Source organism: Alosa pseudoharengus, unplaced genomic scaffold (genome assembly GCF_046254945.1).
Source record: "Alosa pseudoharengus isolate Yale_2024_CS ecotype anadromous, Long Island Sound unplaced genomic scaffold, YU_APseudo_1.1 YU_APseudo_1.1_scf_29, whole genome shotgun sequence".
In the NCBI taxonomy this organism is placed as follows: Eukaryota; Metazoa; Chordata; class Actinopteri; order Clupeiformes; family Clupeidae; genus Alosa; species Alosa pseudoharengus.
The window spans coordinates 183861-200268 of NW_027468715.1; the positions used below are offsets into that span (position 1 = coordinate 183861).

The following is a 16408-nucleotide window of genomic DNA, read 5'->3' on the forward strand; positions in this document are numbered from 1 at the left end:
TATACCATTATGTCATTATAAGACTTAGTTTTTTTGTCTTTGACTATTTTATGGAAACGATTGGGAAGAACATTTGTGGTATTCAGAAAGCATCTTTTATCGTCTTTACAGGCGCACACAGCTCGTTACCATAATAGCCTATCGACTGCCTTAACAGATAGGCTCTGCTCTTGGGTTTGGCCTCACAGCAAGGGCGCGGGAAGGGGGGTGCTGCAGCTATCCTTAGCTATACTGAAATATGCTAATGGTGTCAAGTGTGCTTCTGTGGGGTTAGGGTGGGCGCAGTGGACTCAGAGTGCTGTCGCGGAACATTGGAATTTGTGGCTGCCCAGGACTTTTCTAAAACTTCTCTAAGTAAAGTCTTAAGATTTGCCGACTTTTTCCCGAAACCATCGTAGCTTAAGAAGGTCTATGTGTCTATGTAATGTCACCAATCTTCCTACTGGTGACTCCACTGAGGCGTGTGCGTGAAGACGTCAGCTGCATAACTAAACTGACTTCACTTGTGTGAGTTAATATATGTTCTTAGGTAGGCCTAGGTGGTTGGTGCAGGAATCATTCATACCAATGTTGTTAAAGTCATAGTGTGTTGCAGGGAAAAAAACATTGTCCTATATTACGATCGGCCAATATATATATAATTATATATATGTATATATATGTTGTGCAACATTGCAGTGACACAGATCACCGCGCAGGCCGCGCAACTTCCACCGCCCAATGGTGCGTTCTACCACACTTCTGGCCAGACGATGGGCCTCATTGTAGGCACGTTGATGGTTGTTCTCCGGGTTGGCCACAGGTGTGAAGAGGTATGGCCGGAGGGGGTACCCACTGTCGCCGAGAAGTCGCCACTCACCCTTCGACGCAGTTGCCTCCCGACCAACAGCGGACTCCCTGAAAACGAAGGAGTCGTGCGTGCTGCCCGGCCATCTCGCCACGACGTCAAGGATGATGCCCCGGTGGTCACACACCAGCTGGCAATTGATGGCCGCATACCCCTTCCTGCAGATATAGATGTGACCATCATCGTGGGGTGTCAGTATGGGCACTAACGTGCCATCCACCACTCCGGCCACCTGAGGAATGTGATGCTCCCGGAAGAAATGCCCCTGGATCACCGTCATCTCCTCTCTGGTGGGGAAGCCGATGTGTAGAGGCACCAGTCGCAGCAGGCAGTCCGTCACTGCCTGCACAGCCCGTGACACGGACGCCTTGGATAGGCCATGCCCATCGCCGACGACCTGCAGGAAGCTCCCTGTTGCATAGAACCTGAGGGCGGCCAGGAGTTGCGTTTGCGCTGTGAGCGCAAAGTTCCTCCTGGTTGCGCGCCTCAGGTCCTCGCTGGTGGCCTCAAGGAGCTGCTGGATGACCTCCCTCGGCAGCCTGTACCTCTCGATGATCGCCCAATCATTGTACACCTCGAGGGGATCATGGTTCACTCGAAGTGTGGCGTTAAGTCGCACAAGTGAAGAGCTGCATTCTCACGGAGCAACAAACGGTCGCTGTTAAGTCCACCGAATTGCGGATCTACACGATCGCTCAGTAGGCCTACTTTGGACTGTGCTTCCATCATCTCCAGACTGTAGTCTAGCAGGCCTAGCTTCTAACGTTAACGTTATCTCCAGGCTGCCAGTGAATTCACCGGGTTGGACAGTTGCTGAAGAACTTGGCATTGCATCGGTTGTGAAGACACAGCTCTGTGCGCAGTTTTCACGGATCATCATTGCCCTTGGACATTTTCAGCTGGTTTGGAAATTGGACTTATTTTAACATCACTTTTTCCCTTTTTAAAATATATTTTCTTTTTTATTTTGTTTTGTTGTCTGTCTTGTATGTCTGTCTTGGTGTCACGGGTACGCTGGCGACTACGCCACTCCATCCGGCATCTTTTGTCTTGTTGTTATGTGTCTTGTTTGTGGAGCGCTTTGGATTGCACTGCACTATGTTAAATGCGCTTTAAAAATAAATCTGACTTGACTTGACTTGACAAGGCCACTCCGGGGACGCCTCTGCCTCTGCCTCCCTCTCTCTCTGTCTCTCTTGCGCACGGAGCGCGAGCACTCGCTGTCTTCCAGCCATTGTTTGCTCTGCAAGCCTACATTGACTCTAAGTATATATAGGTCCATATAGTAATCAGCAAAACATGTGGATGATTAACGATGATTGGTGTTGAGGCTGTGATGCATCATGTGGATGTCATCAGATACACAACAATTAGGAGTAATTACACACACTGGCTTATATGTGAGGGTTCATGTCTACAGCAGGTCACACACCCGTGCACAGGTGACTGTGATGAGCCAATACGGGACCGACGGTAATAGGGGGAGTTCCGATATGTTGCTAGTGACAAAATATTAACTTTCAGTGTTTTACGATGTCTTTGTCATGGGGAAGTGTTTTTCCCCATGCATTTATTCTAGGCTACTGTCAGTGACTGCCGTGCGAGAAGCGGGTTCTGTGTTTCGTTCATGTCAGTGACTGACGCGAGAGAAGCTGTGTCTGTGTTGTGTTGCATTACGTTGCGATGAATATGAAGATCATGTTAAAAGTTAGCTGGCAAAAACAAATATGTAGGTTACATACCTGATGTCACTGAGCTGTCAAAGAGGCTACGAAACCATCACCGTATGTTATCGCTAATTAAACTCAGCTGACTGGTGTTAGCGCATAGCCATAGTTGCTGTTAAAATGCCTTCTGCTGGGAATCTTAACACTTCTACACCGACATGTAGCCTAACATGTTCAAAACTACTGCGTGTTGGGGCGGTGGTAGTATAGTGGTTAAGGAGCTGGGCTAGCGTGCAGTAGCCTGAAAGTTGTCGGTTCAATTCCCGGCTTCCACCATTGTGCCCTTGAGCAAGGCACTTAACCCCAAGTTGCTCCGGGGACAATGTGATCCCTTGTAATATAGCTGACATATGTAAGTCACTTTGGTCAAGAAGTGTCTGCTAAATGTAATGTAATGTAATGTAATGTTATGGGTTAAGACATACAATTTCTTGAAGCATTTGGCAACACACTGAATTAACTGGAAAGTAGAGTCCCTGTTAGATTAACTTGCTTGCAAATGCCGTTGTCCATGACCTGGCAGTTTTATGGCAAGCGGTTTTAACATACCTTATGGCAAACCGCCTACACTGGGTAAACTTGAAAGCAGAGCTTACCATTGTGTGTGCATGCATGGCAAGCTGTTTTAACATTTAAATGTATTATTCATAGGAGCAATGAGATATTGATAGTAAATTGAATATAACAGTTCAATTTCATGTTCAAATTTGTCTCATCAATAAAAAAAGCAATTCATGCTTTAGACCATTTTAATTTAAAATATTTTAAAAACAAAGTACCGGTTCAGGCACCGTTTCGGCACCGGCACCGTTTTAAAAGTATAGTTTTAGCACCGGTATCGGATAAAACCCAAACGATACCCAACCCTAGCCATGATCCTACTCCTCCTAATGTCCCCTTAAACCATTTTTCTATCATTGAATCAAATCCAGCATTTTGTCCACCGTTAACTCTTATTTCCTCTCTAAGTTCATATAGTTTATCCATAGCACGGGTAAAGGAGCCATCTTGAGCTATTATTATTAGGAATAAAAGTACAACAGTATACTCCTATTTTTGCACAGACTTCTCCTTCCTTAGCTAACATCCAATCTAATACCATCCTATTTTGCATAGCCACACGGGAAGTTGCATCTAATTGCTCCCCTAGGGCCTCAAGAGCATCTGTAGTATGATTAATAAATCTCCCTAAATTGTAAAACAAAAAATTAATCCATTCGGAGTTCTTACTAACACCTATCGTAGGGAAAATTGCTTCAAAGCCAGCTGCTACTTCGCTACGGGCCTTGAACTCATGTGGAATGCCTCTAGGTTGCCCTATTGCATCCAAATATCTCCCATATTTGAACATTTCTTTTGGTTTTTTAGAGGGGCTTCTTTTGACTCTTCCCCATGAATGTTTGTATTGCTTATGTTTTTTGTTCTATTTGTATTCATAGTCATAATTATAGTTGGTTGTAAAGCTGTTACTCTAGTACACCTTCCAGACCAATCTTTTGGAAGAGTGCTTCAAATTCCTCTCTCTCTACCACATGCCCACCATAAATCTGCTAATGGGATGTCCTGAGGATTATCTGCTGCTATCAAATGTTGAGGATATGGAAAATTACCTCTAAATACATTAGCCTTATTTTTACCTTTTATAATTGTAGCATTTCTAATTTGACAAGACCAGGTACGATTACAGTGTCCTTCAAAATATCTTACATCTACAGTGCCATTTCTTTCAAAGCACTCAAAATTAAAACCTTCCCCTATAGTGTATTTTTTAATTATCTCTGGTTGTGCCATTGGCCATGCTTGGTTTCTACTACAAAGTTCCAAATCAGTAACTGGAGTGTTTTGTTGATAAGTTGTTATATTACGAAGATTACTACTTCCCATTAAAATCATACATTCAAATGGACTTTCAGGTACCAAAGTGTTACAGGAGGTCAATGGGGAAAAAGCTATCAAATCATTACCTTCTTGTTCCCTACAAACATTATAAATTGTTTCCCAGTATGTAGGAGAATCTTCTGATCTCCAAAGGACTGGTATGATTATCATACTAGGTTTAGCTTGAGAACATACATAACAATCTTCATTCTTTTTTACTGTGTGAGCTGTATATTGTGCCCACTCGTACCAAACATTATCTAGTCCTAATTCTATTGTTTCTACATCTTTTTTTTGTATGTTTCTTTTCCTACAATTGACCACCTGCAACACTTCAAGGCCCCTTTTGTCCACTGAACGAGAACACTCTCTTATGTCCATGCCATCCATAAGAGGTATATAGCGTAAAAGTATAACCGTCTCCTATTAAATCTCTAGCTTCCTTATCAGTTAGTTTGTGATGTCCATAAACATACCATAAAAATGTCTTCATCCTCGGTGTCACGGTTCAGGTAGTTATTTAGGAAAAACTGCATTTTTTGTGTTTCAGGGGGCCTAGTGCGGGGGAGTGGCCCCCGGGGACCAAACAACATTTTTCCATAAAAGTCTAGTGGGGCTACATGCCCACCAAATTTGCCCACCCTGGTGTTTCGTTGTCCCGGGTATCGTTGACCAAAAATTCAGGAAGTAGATGACAGGGGAAAAATACGCTACGCTAGCGGCGGTCATAATAAGTTACAGAGAGAGATCCCCTACATTCACTGTTTCAATCACCAACTCCATTTAGTAATTCTGCATGCTCTGTCATCGGTGGACGCAGAATACAAAGGACAATACAAAGGACAGACACTGAAAAGATTGATGGACCGGAGACCTGGACACTGTATCGGTTATTCTGAAATCACACATGACACTTGGCTGATATCAGAAACCCCAAAACAACTGCGGAATTTAAAACTGAGGCTTCTGGCCTCAGTGAGGCAACAACAGAACAGAGTTTTTTGTTCTTGGCCAGAGTGATTCACAAGGTGCTAGGACTGAGCCACCCAACAGAATATTGCAGGCTGAGCACACTGACCAGCTTACTGCAGTGCATCGGATTGCATTAAAAGATTGAGATCTGACGAAGAATTCATGACAATTTGGAAAGAGAGTTCCAGTGACTGCGACACCCCTCCACCAAAGCGACAGGCCCCTAAAGTTCTTCAAAACTGTGGTCGAGGAGACTCTTGGCCACTAAGAGAAATGCACTGGGGAGCGTTTCTCAAAAGTTTTTTGCCATTATAGAACCCTGAGTTCCTGAGTTCTGAACCCTGAACCCTGAGTTCCTGAGTTCTGAAATCCAGAGTTCTCGCAAGAGCACAATTTGAATTGTGCCCGCAAGATACTCTGGCCACGAGCAATGATCCAAATTTCTTCTACCTCTCGAGCGAGAGGGACCAATCAAATCGGTGTAGGCGGGACAAAGGCGAGCTGCACTGATGATGACGGTGCTGCGACGTCCGGAATCATCTAGAAAACATTGCAAGATAGCTACCGATGAACACCAGTTGTTTGAAACGGCTTTGGCCACTACAATAAAGGATTTAGATTTGGCTTTTCAACTAAAAGAGGAGCAGAAAATCCCCCTCAAATCGTTCCTTTGCAAGAACTGGATACGTCACACCGTGAATTGTTGTGATTGGTCGTAGCGTTATCCAACTGCGTGCAGTGAGAGTTTCAAATGCATGCTTGGTGCCGCCCCTCGAATTGGGCCATTTTCATTACTCGTGGCCAGACCCTTAATCTGAAAGATTCCAGGGTCTGGTTTACCGGGCTAATTATAGACTGCACATTGGCAGAGATGGCTTTAGCGAACGCAATAACAAGTTCTTGGAAGCCTTAAGTGTGCTGGACCCTGCCAGTCAGGATTTTTTGAACGCCGAAAAAGTGAAGCCTTTACTGGATTTGACCAAGAGAGAGGTGGACGAGGCGCAGTCCACTGTTATACGTCAGTTTGTGCTGAGCCAGGGTGGCGAGACAATTACTTTGGACCGAGGACCGCAGTCACTTCGAGCTTTGCCATTACTTAATCTAGGCTATACTTCACCATTGTAAATTTAAACCCTTAGTTTTCTCTTGTTGTTTTGGAATTATGATAAAGTTATTGTCATAAATGTTTAAATAGCATTGTGTTTTTTCGGTTCTTGTGCCTACTGGCAGTGCTCTGTGTATGTGTGTGTGTTCAGGGCTGTATGTTAACTTTCTTTGCAAGTAGCACTGGTGCTACAGAGGTTAAAAGTTTTGTAGCACCAGCCACAAATTCTGTAGCATCGATATATAACCTCTAAAATCTCTAAAAACAATCACAAGTAGGGCAGTTCATCGCAGTTCATCAATTGTGGTTGGGATCTAGGCCTACTGCAACTGGAATGGTCATGTAGTTGCAAACATCTCACCTGGCTACATTGTGTTTGAGATGAACAAAAGCTATCAGCATGATATGTTATTTGGTTGTGTTTTTGTAAAAACAAAAAAAACAATCCCTGACAGTTCCATTCAGTTCGACTTTTCAACGGGTATCAGGAAGACAGGTCATGCCATGGATTTTTTGTTAATTTTTCTTATTCATATGCATTGGAAGTCAGTTCATTTATTTTTGAATAAGTAGAAGATATGCTGAAAATTTTATTCCACTAAGATTTAATTCACGTTTAGTTCATATTTCTACGTTTTTAGATTAGAGTAGGCCTACATTCAACCTTATTGTCATTGCACGAGTGAAATACCGTTTTACATCTAACCATGGTGCAAATGAGTATGCTAACTGACATGTCAAACAGTGCACCTATGAAATGCATCATAGACATGTTCTATACATGTTCCATACACATAGGCTACAGTAGGTAGCCTACTGAAGATAGCTGAAGGTCTGTGGCTAACGCAGTCGTAATTAAAGTGTCGTGAAGGTTTTTCGGAATCGATCATGTTCTTGTATAGCAGTGGTCCCCAAACTTTTTCTTCCGAGGGCCAGCTCACTATGCCTGGCTCTAAGAGAGGGCCAGAGACTCGGAGTATATCAACCATAAATAGCTTAATGCTGTGAACAACAGCAGTCTACCTTAGTGGAACATTCCATTACATTTAATCATCACTGCAATTCACCATATTCACACGGCGGCCATCTTGTTTTGACGTCATGCTCAGGGTGGGAAGTTCGAGTTCTGTACGGTTGTGTTTGTATCAGTTACGAATATGTCTGCTGTGTGCCTGGGTGTAATTCCTACTACAAAAGACGGGAAAAAGACAAAACACGTTCGTTCCACCGGTTCCTGACAGACACCAGATTGAAGAGAGAGTGGATTTCAAAAATTAGAAGAGACATCGGTACATTTTTCCAGGTAAGTGCATAATTATCTAGCTAGCCAACCGGTTAGCTTAACCTCAGGCTAATGTTAGTTATAAAGATATATCTGTGTAACGTTATCATGCTACTTGTTAGATCAAACGCAAACATGATGTCGTTTTGTTTATGTATGGTAACGTTACGATGATGCCTTGATAGAAATGCCACGTCTCAAGCAGTAAGCTTGTCTTTTGCTGACTTCAGGGAAAGCCCTGGTGACTGTATGTAGGCTAACTGCAGCTAACGGGCAGGCTGTTTGTTGTTCGTGGAGATTAACGTTACGTCCAACACAAAAGTTTGTGCCAAACATTTCACTGAGCAGTGTTTTGTGCACCATGATGAGGCTGGAAAAACGTGCCTCCTGCCAGGAAGTGTCCTGTTCGCTTGGACAAAAACGACTCATAAAAGACCAATGCGAATTAGAAGGGAGAGAGGTCAGTTAGTGAAAATTGTTTCACACGTCTCCTAATGTCATGTTTAGCCTAGGTCTGTCACAAAGAGTTGATTTATTCAGTTGTGCAAGAACTAATGTTTTATTATTACATACACAGCAATGAACCTGCTGGAGAGACAGAAGATGCCAGTGTAAGCTTAGACCTGGCTGGAGTTGACACTGGGTAAGACACTTATAAAGTATATTTCCTATGTCCATCTTGCAAAATATCACACAGCTGCTGCATAAGACATAGGCTATGTGTAGCAGCAGGGTATAACATGTAATCTCCATTAATGAAACAAATTCACTGTAGTAGGTTACATGGTATACTATACAACTTACGTGATACACATGCAGTTGGAACTGAACATTTTTGATTTGTCATTGTCTCCTATAGTGCAGACCAAGTTGTTAAGCCAGCACCCCACTCTGACCATGACTATGCTGAACTCTCGGTCACTGGAAGAGCAGCTAGAAGCAGCACGGAAGGAGATCGCCCGCCTTACGCAGGAGAATACCATCCTCAAGGCATCCTGTTTCAGCTTGAAGCAAAAATGATTCAAAGTTCTTGACATTCTACACTGGATTTCGGGTGAATAATTATCAAACATGAAGTCTTTTTCTACAGTATTAGCGATACTTTGGACACAAAAAACTCACAGTAATTTATTTTCCTTGTGCATTAACATTGTGCTGATCTCTGTATTGTACAGTAAAAATAAAAGGCGTCGATTTTCTATTTTCTTCTATTCTATACTTATATATTTTTTATAGGACTATGAGACACAGATCATTGTTCTTGTCCCTTCAGCCAACGGCAGAGGGCATGTTTTTTAGGCATGGAGTTATGTCAGTCATGACATTTCACATTCTTAACTGGAAATTAAATAAACTGAATAGATTCTAAAGCAACACAATATAGTTATTTTACTTGTAATGCATTTAAACTTTGGCAAAATGTTGATGCTACATTAGCTTACAACATGGACATCAATAAGGTGAACACAGTAGCTACAGATGAAGAAATACATTTTTAATGATAAAGTTTATGTACATAACAATGGGGCTGTGGCCACTTAATAAGACAGCATCAAAGTGCACTCTCTCCAGATAGTAATCCTCCTGGCACATTACAAAAAAAAATTAAACCATTTTGCTCCTGTAAGAGCCATCTGTCCAATGACTTGTGAGTGATATTCATGGCTATGCTTGAAGGAGAAGGTTCTATCCACTGTTCTTCTCAGGTACGAGCAGTTTGACTCTCTTGGTTTGGGCATTTGATTTCAAGTAGGCCATGGCCATAATCTTTTTTTACTCAACTGTGACAACTGTAGGTCTTGTTGGATTTGACCTTGTTAATTTGTAAGAGTGACAGGTTTGGACCCTAGGCCTAATTCTCAAGAAGGGATGTGCCAAGTTTGGGGTAAGGAGGTCTTACATTTGGTTAGGGGGACTGATTTGTATCCTAATTTAGAGTAATGAGCAAGAGTATACAGGAGGCCAACAAGGTGTGAGCAGTGCCCAAGACGTGCTTCACAGGCACAGCTGGTTTGTTGAATCCGCTGATCAGTTCAACCTGAAAAAAAAAAAGAAAATATATTTAAAACTAGTTAATGGCTAAGTATTTATGCAAAGCCTGTTGCTCAGACCACACATAAAGTGTTAAGTTCATCTAGGGAAAAAATATATAGTATGCTAATTTGACATCATTAGCCTGTACCCTGTAAGCTGGCTCATTTTTAAACATACTGGGGTATGCCTTCGCCCTGACCCTGACAATATTGGCATTAGTCCCACCCTCCTCAACCCTGACTGAAAGCAGAACATAACTTGCATTAGTAGATAACTTCGCCTTTGTTAAATCGCCAATAAAATGAAAGGATAAACAGGGAGATAAATTAAGCTACGACGTGGGTTGCACAAAAAAAAAACATAAACTATAGCCTAGTTTAGTTAGGAAGACAGCCTGACCGGCTAACAGAGTATTCTACTGTGATACAAGAAGAACATCTCGAATCTGTCGGCAGTTTAAGGCTAACGATAACACTTAGAAGCTACGTTACCTAGAGCTCAAAATTCAATAGTATGTGAAAAGGTCTCATGGCTACTAAAATCAGGCTGGTTTAAATGCAAGCCTGAGTTGTTCTGAACAGAAATGATAGACAAGGCCGTGCCTCGGTTTATCGGTGCAACCCAGTTTGCAACCCAGTTAATAAAGTGGTATTAAGTTAGCAGTTAGCCATATCGTCTTACCTTTAACATCGTGGATATAACGTTCAATCCAGTTGCTGTAGCCTATCCTTTTTTCTTAATTCATTTAGAGGTGCTGATCTGTTCATCTGTCCATGTTTCGATTTCTTGGCATGTCAAGGCTGGTAGATAGGTTAAGTTTTTGGACCATCTTGCCATAATTGGGCTAATCACAAACACCGGACAGCTGACAGTTTTTGAGCTATTTGTTTGGACTTCCCCAGAGGATTCCCACCCTGAGCATGACGTCATAGAAAGATGGCCGCCGTGTGAATATGGTGAATTAATACCATTGCTAGCTGTGTTTATGTTGCCACCATGCCATATCAGTGTAAAATGTAGCTCAAATGAAATAATACTAATAAAAAGACTCTGTTTCTTTGCATACATAGCTCAAGTTGTGAACAAGCAATATCCTACAAATAATTTAAAGTTATCAAACTATGAGAGTTTTATGAAGTGCTGGCAAACACATCTGAAATGACCACCATTCTAACTTTCACTCACCTGATGAGAACTTTGAACTCTGTATGAACATTTGAACGTGTGAATAAAAAATAGAAATAATTATCCCAGAAATATGACTTGAATAGAAGTTAGTTAGTTATTAACAAATAATTGATAAACTTTTAGAATACTTTGAGCACTGATGCAGTCAGCATAGGCCTCTTACATTGTTTGCAGGTAGGCCTACATTTCATTCCAATTTCGATGGCAAACGCGAAACAGCGCCAAAACAACCACCAGTGGACAAAATGAGTATTACATGTGTACTGTTAAGACACGCCATAGAGAATGAATGGGGAAATTACGAAGGTTATAGTTTGACGATGTAGTACTCCAGACGCCAGATGCTATATACCACGGACATGTTTTGGCGGGCCACCCAAAATGAGTTTTCGGCCCGCGGGCCGTAGTTTGGGGACCACTGTATAGGTTAAGCACTACTAAGCGAGACTATGTTGCGCATAAAGCATGAAGTGTGTTCATATTTGACAGATAGAAACGAGCGGTGGACTTTTTTCTTCGAAGTTTTAGATCTAAATGGTGTTGTTTGGATAAGTTGTTTGTTTTAAACTGAACTAAAAGTGCAAAGCAACAAGGCGATTGCCACAAACTTCTACCTCTGCTTGCCTAATCTGAATTCACCTCAGCCCGGTCGGAAGATACTTTTGCTTTAGGCTAAACATAGCTATCACTTGTTCGATTCGCGAGGATAATTTGCAAGGTGTTGTTTGATTTGGAGTTGGATTGTTTGGATACTAGGCCTACAAACAAGTAGACATGCTTTTTAATCGTGTAGACTGCAACTACCAAGTTGAAATCAAAGTACCCAGCAAACACACTAACGTGGCCATCACGTGGCCGCAACGTGATTTTCCAACCAATGTTTACGTTGCCGCCACGTTAATTTCCAACGTGGCGGCAACCGGAAAAGTGAAAGACGCCTTGATGTTGCCGCCACGTTATTTGACAACATTACCGCGACATATAGGCGACATGCAGGCAACCTTCCTGCAACTTAATGGCCACGTAACCGCAACTTTATAGCAACATTGAAACCCATGTTGGAGGTCGCCAGAATGTTGTCAGGATGTTAAAAAAACAGCTCTGGGCGGATCTGCAGATGCAGTCCTCATTTGCCCACTCACTTGGTTTAGGAAGAACAGAGCGACATTTCACATTTGATTACACCATTTATTTAAATTCATTTAATTTGGGAGTTCCTGCCGATGACTTGATGTGCTGCTGCTGCTCCTCCTCCTCCTCCTACTGCTGCTGCCGGGCCTGCAAGCAAAGAAGAAAACCTTTAGCTTTCAGGTAAGAGCTGCACTTTTTTTGAATTTGTGCAGACTGTCCCGAAGTTTTACTTACGTTTTATTGTGCTGCATACTCCGGGTTCCGAGCAGTGGCAGCTTCTCCTTCCCCTTCAGGTTGCTGCCTCCAAATTTAGTAGTGTGGGCTACAGAAAACAACATTTCAATTAAGAGAGGCACAACATAGCCAACGTTTTCGGTCACCAACCATGAGAGAAAGGGTTCCACTTTCATCTCACACACACAGGCTACTAGCTCGTCGTGTCTTAAAACATGCCAAACTAACGTCTTCTCTGGGGAGTCCGTTACTGCATATATTTCATATAAAATCATAGCACACCATCTACTAATTACACTTGTCATATTCAATAACATTCACATATCATATTAATATTAAAACACTAACATTACAGTACAGTAAAGTACAGTAACAAAGCAGTACAGTAAACGTAAATCTCCGATTGGTTTTTTATATCATTCAATTAGCTCAAAGTTATCCTAGCATGCTACATGCTAGCCCCATTCTAATGCAATTGCTGCTACGCGATGCTAATCACTCGCTAGCCTTAACAATCTTTGCTAGCAGATAAATTACTCACCGGCGTTCAAAAGAAGTGGATAAAGACGTGAAAACAATGAGGGAAGATTAAGGACAAAGTAGAAATAGTAAAACGACTTAAGAGGTATTAAAAATGATTCACGATAGAAAGGTGTCAAGGAGTAAAAGGTTTTGATTCAAAGTCTATTCAAGTGTAACGTTATCGAGTAGAACGTAAAATAAACGAATTCTGGTATCCAAGCAACACGCTTGTCAAAATAAAAGCATTTCCCGTTGACTAGAAAATCGTATGTCCTTCTGGATTGTTAATTATTTTGTTATTCATTCAATTTATGTACCTATTTATTTAACATTGGCAACTAATTTTGGGTTTAGTAACCAATGCTTAGGTGGGTTACACCTTCACCCCTTCTCCATCGACTTTGTTTGTGCATGCACATAAAAATGTCAAAGCAAAATAAGATTTAGGTAAGCATACAATTGACTCAACCTAATGTTACATCTAAAAGGCAAGCTCGTATTAACAATGTTTGGTCTCCTCATTGCCAATGCACAGGCTGCAGAGGGCAGCATGGTGGTACTCCTCACATCTGGTGTAGAGTAGAGTTACAGGCATAAAAACAAGATCAGTCAGAGACTTTCAAATGAGGAGACAGCACTCAAAAAATCCTCCATAGAAATGCATGGGGTTAGTTTGTAACGCCAATGGCGTTGTCTACACATATCCCACCCCTTCTTCGCCAAAATGTCGACATGTGTATACATTGAGCCAATCATGTGGTGTGATGTGACTACATTGAGCCAATTATGTGCTGTGTTGTGCAGACATCATGCCAATCATGTGTTGTGAACTCGCCACTGGAGCACACTGGTGTCGTGAAGCCTTGTGCATGCGTATTTCTGCCGAATAGGATGCCCGATGAGTACCCAAAAAGCGTTGCAATATGACTGCCGAGTGGAGGGACTTGCCTAAAAGGACTTTGGAGCAGTCAAACTCAGCTAGCTAGACACAATTGTTCTTGTATAGCTGTCTATGCACACTTTTTCATTTCGCTTGATATTTTATTAAACTGTGAGTGTGTGAACAGAAAGTATTAAGACATTCTTACCTTTTTTTTCTTTTCCAGGGACCGAACTGAAGAGGGATCGATCCACCATTTTGGAGACAACCGGAGGCAACATTGATAACCCTGACTCAGTTGCGACAGCAGAACCAGCATCTCTACGGCTTAAGGACAACTTCAGCTTGATAGAAAACTTGCAACACTTAATTGACATATGAACTGATGTTGGATTGGCACCACTTAGCCTACTTGCTGATCAAATAATTTGGTGAATACAATAATAATTGAATTATAATTAAGCTGGTGTTGTAATGTAGAATTATTTTCTCATGCTATGATTTCATACAACATTTGGGTTCTATGGAATTATTTGTTTTCTTATTGGACAGGAGACAGCTATTCCCAAAAGTGGGAATATCCCAGGTCAATAGAATAATCTGGTGTTTTAAGGTTAATTAGTCGGTGGCAGAATTAATGTATTGAATCAACACAGCATTTGTGATCGCAGGGTTGTTACCTTCGCCACTCGGCCTCAGAACCTCGAGGTTACAGCCAAACAAAACACCTGTGATTATATCATTACCCAACACTCCTACTCTCACACTTTCAAATTGCTTAACCTCTTTTCAGCCTTGGTAACTGAATACTAAAATTAAACTTAGGTTGATTGTCAGTTATCAGTCTTATCCTGTGGGTCATGTGCACTGCTGTTATTTTCTTATAACTTAATATAAAGCATAGTTTGGATTGGATTCTGATTAGCAGTCAGTGGTTTAGCTACTCTCCACCTCAGCCTCTCCAAGGTCTTTATGCTCTCTCCTGGTTGACCAATGCCTACCCTGCAACGTGGTTTGTTTGTACACATCACTTGAATTCATGAAACACATGAATTTTACTTCAAATGTTAATAGAAAGAATTGTCAGTGTGATTTATTAATGTGTTCCCTACATGCATTTAAAATAAACGATTCATCAATTCAGTATCTGAATATATTTGATTGCTATTTTTCAGTTTGTGGAAATTAGAAAATTGTAGTTCTGGATGGTAAACATTAATCTCAGTTTAGCATTATTTTTGTGGGGATGAGTCATCAGGTAGTAAATAAACAGTACAAACCAGTGGTCAATTTTTCTGGCTTGAAGATAGTTTGACTTAAAAAAATAAATAAATAAATAATATCTCTGATTATTATTGCATTTGATATAACCTCAGCTAACAATTGGTGTTGGGAAACGGCAACATTGCTAAATGACCATAGGGCCACGTTATGGCCACGTTGCTCAAGTCACCAAATGGCAACGTTGCCAAATGACCATAGCGCCACGTTGCGGCCACGTTATTTAGACCACTAAATGGCAACGTTGCCAAATGACCATAGGGCCACGTTATGGCCACGTTGCTCAAGTCACCAAATGGCAACGTTACCAAATGACCATAGCGCCACGTTGCGGCCACGTTATTTACACCACCAAATGGCAACGTTACCAAATGACCGTAGGGCCACGTTATGGCCACGTTGCTCAAGTCACCAAATGGCAACGTTACCAAATGACCATAGGGCCACGTTATGGCCACGTTATTTACACCACCAAACGGCAACATTACCAAATGACCTTAGCGCCACGTTGTGGCAACGTTGCTCAAGTCACCAAATGGCAACGTTACCAAATGACCATAGGGCCACGTTATGGCCACGTTATTTACACCACCAAACGGCAACATTACCAAATGACCTTAGCGCCACGTTGTGGCAACGTTGCTCAAGTCACCAAATGGCCACTTCATAGTGGCAACGTTGTGGCCACGTTGCAGGAAGGTTGCCAGAATGTTAGTTGGCCGTGACCAACTGGCAACTTATAGGCAACGTGGCTGTTTAGTTGTGTGTTAGCTGGGTAGCGATTCCCCTCTCACAGAAGTAGCCTAGAGCCTACATACGCACTTCAAACAAACAAACAAGCAGGGCCGGAGTGGGGCCACTTTTCAGCCCGGGAGTTTTATGCCCAAGACCGGCCCACTTTTTTAGTGGTGGTGACTGAACGTGTGTAGCCTACTTTAAGAGAAGATAAATTAACGTGGCAAATGTCAATATTTTCCCCTCGACCGGCCCAAAAGTGAAGCGGCCCACCGGGAACTGATTCTCCCGATTATCCACTCTGAAGCATTTCACAGGGAGCCTACCGGGCACGTAACTGAAGCACTCCGTTCGCAACGCGCAAAAACAGAAGACGGGTCTTTTGTTTGATGTATGTAATGTAGCCAGTTGCACTGATCACAGTAGAAGTAATTTTGCTGTAACCTCCCCGTCAGTCTCACACGCGTGCATTATATTGCCATTAGCAAAACTGTATCGCACCAGTACTACGTTGAGAAATTATCCATAGCACAAACTAATTTTGTTGTAGCATGTGCGACATATATGTCGCACTATGTGATATAGTGTTAGG

At 42.1% G+C, this 16408-nt stretch overlaps 2 long non-coding RNA genes across 2 annotated transcripts; both read left to right on the plus strand.

The window, feature by feature from the left end:
- The first annotated feature begins 7703 nt into the window (after positions 1-7703).
- On the plus strand, positions 7704-8883 carry LOC143099464 (uncharacterized). Its single transcript, XR_012981599.1, has 3 exons — positions 7704-7832; positions 8389-8454; positions 8671-8883. It is a non-coding gene; the product is annotated as an uncharacterized LOC143099464 (long non-coding RNA).
- A 3381-nt stretch (positions 8884-12264) lies between these two features.
- LOC143099463 (uncharacterized) lies at positions 12265-14956 on the plus strand. Its single transcript, XR_012981598.1, has 2 exons — positions 12265-12344; positions 14027-14956. It is a non-coding gene; the product is annotated as an uncharacterized LOC143099463 (long non-coding RNA).
- Positions 14957-16408: the final 1452 nt, after the last annotated feature.